This window comes from Pteronotus mesoamericanus, unplaced genomic scaffold (genome assembly GCF_021234165.1).
Source record: "Pteronotus mesoamericanus isolate MK-2021 breed Mesoamerican mustached bat unplaced genomic scaffold, CSHL_Meso_final contig_26, whole genome shotgun sequence".
NCBI lineage: Eukaryota > Metazoa > Chordata > Mammalia > Chiroptera > Mormoopidae > Pteronotus > Pteronotus mesoamericanus.
The window spans coordinates 9,344,050-9,346,949 of record NW_026555109.1 but is presented as its reverse complement, the minus strand read 5'-3'; positions in this window follow the sequence as shown (position 1 = coordinate 9,346,949).

Genomic DNA, 2,900 nt, shown 5'->3' with positions numbered 1-2,900 from the left:
ATATTTCAGATAAAAATAATGACTGTGTTAATCTCACTTTAACTTAAATGAATTTATTTCTCCATACTGTTGGCCAACTGTCAGTAAAAGCCTGGAACACACCATTTTCCAGGAGCACAAGTGTCAGAGGTCCAGACTGCAGGTAGCAATCACACACAGGTTTATAAAAAATGTCTCCCGGACGTGGCAGAAGCACTATTCCCCATTCCCAAAGAGGAAGTTATGGCTTACTTTGGCAAACAAGGAAAAGCACACCTTGGTGGTTCTTTCTCTCAAGCTCCTTTGCCACACGCCACAGGGACAGGGTTTGGCTACAGAGAATTGCCAAATGTGGGAACCATCAGAGTTTGTGTATAATGCAATGAGCAGGACTCATTAACTTTTGTGTGCAGTGATCATTAAAGACACAAGGAGAGGCAGCTGTCAAGTGGAATGGCAGCATATCTTGCCCCCTAAAGAATGACCTGGAGGGACATAGTTTCTTCTTGAGTCACCACCACCTCAAGGACATGGAGAGAATAAATTAAAGTCATCTGGCTTTTCATCCCCCTGTGCATTGTTTTTAAGAGTCTCATTTATGCTAACTAGAAGAACAGATTCCAGGAGAGTGTTTGAAATATGCTACAGAATGTTTTAAACGGCATTACCAGCCAAGCAGGTACTGTGATTACGACAGTGATTAAGCAGTTTAAATAGTCTGGTTGTGCTTAATAAGGTTGCCCTAACCTTTTATAGGCCCGGATAGAAATGTTTTTAGAGAACTCGTTCTACTACAGACCATCATCAGCAATGCTTTTTGTGATGTGTCTTGAATTCAGATTTTGATGTCTGTTTTTGAGATTTTAATGTGGCTACTGCTGAACTCCATTCATATCAAACCTGAAGTAAAAAGACAGACGATCTGAGAAGCTATCTGTTTTATGGTGGGATGCTTTTTATCATTTAGTTTCATTTTATTTTCCTTAGCTCTTTACTTTGAAAATTTTCAGGTATACAGAAAAGTTTAAAGACCAGGACAATGAACTCCCATGTACATCTACACTGTGGATTCAACAATTGACATTTTGTGCATACATGAGTGCTATGTGTTTATATACACATGCACACACACAGACACACAACTTTGGCTGAAGCACTTAAAAGTAGCTGTTTACCTCATGAAACTTTCTTCCCATATTTTAGCATCTATGGAAAAAGAATACCCCTTAAATAAGCATAATACCATTATAAATCTTGAGAAAATTAATGAGAATGTTATAATCTACTAGTCTGTTAAATGTATCTTTTTAGCTTTTAAAATTTTGGATAAAATAGTACTATAGCTGCACTGGTAGAAAATTATAACTTGCCTTTCCCAATCCCTCCTCCATCCCTCAAAATAACCGTCATAAATAGAACCTTGTTTATTGGATCAGAAAAATATTGTATGCATATACTTGCATATAAATGCATGTTTATTTTAAAATGATCTTTATAGAGATTATATACTTTGTTCTATGTTGTGCTTTTTTAGTAAATAATGCAGCTTGGAAATCTTTCCTTATTGGTACCTTCAGATTTATGTAAAAAACAAAAACACACATAATACACAACAGTTTATTTAAATCATCACCCACTGGCAAAATTTGCTTTTTAAGCTTCTACACACAAACTTCATGAACATGTCATGGTTAGTGGCAGAGAGAGAGGAGCTCCTCAGATAATTTGCATACTCCCTTATTTCTCCTAGCCTCACTTGCAATTAAGTGAAGGGCAAAGGGCTAGAATGGGAATGATGTGTGAAGCATAAGAGAGAAGATATAAGATCCCCATACTCCCGTCTTTCCTGTTGTTGTGACTAAAGATGTCACAAGTTCCAAAGTCTGGTCAGCCTTGCTCCTCAAGTGACTGTGTGGAGCAGGGCCTCCTGCCAGCAGACCTGTATAACTATGAGAAATCAAACTGACATGTTAAACCAGAAAATTTTGGGCATTGTTTGTTACCACAGCATGTGCCACCTCTCTTATCTTGTACATGGTTAACCCCTTGAGCTACTTTTCCAAGCATATCCTTAAGGTAAATTCCTAGTGGTGGAATTACTGTACTAAAGGGAATGCAGATTGGAAATTTTTGTAGCTATTGACAGATTGCCTTCCAATTTCCTTTTTTTTTTTCTGGTTTAAATATATTTCCAGTTTGTTTACATTTTTACTCTGTGATAGGCTGTAAAACCTACAAGAGGCAAGTGGATGAAAAAATGTTATACTAGCAGGAGCTTTTTGTTTTCACCTGTGTTGTATTTAAAGAACCAACTCTTTAAGTAGCAATTGTTAACACATTATATATCACTTTGATGCCAAGTTCTGGGAACGAGTAAGTCACATGCGTAAATATGTATCAATGTTCATTAGTGTATTCTCTTCTAATACAGGACCCAGTGTGTCCAGAATCTGTTCTCTTGAGCTGTGAACCTGAGATCATAATGTAGAGACATATATTTTTGTTTTTGTAGAGAAGACACTCAAGTATAAGCCACTTAGTCACAGACAGTTATCTTGCTAATGCAAATCACAGTGGTATCCAGGGGCCAGCAGAAATTTCATCTAGTAAGAGTTAGGCAATAATTCATGAATTTCATGTACTTTGTTACTTCTGCCTCTGTTCTTACTATATATGCATGTGGACTAGGATGGGGAAATAGTACAGAATGTGTTAATAGTTATTTATAAACATCAGGAGACATGAGCTTTTTTTAGTTCACCTCGTGTTTACCGAGTGTCTCCCATAAAGACTCCCCAATTTGCCAAAAATTATGCTTGTAGCTTTGCAGAACTAGAAAATGCCTAAGATAAAACTTGTTGAAGTAGCCATCACAGCCTTATACTTTAGTCTTGGTTTTCAGGAGGAGCATATCCCTTTGG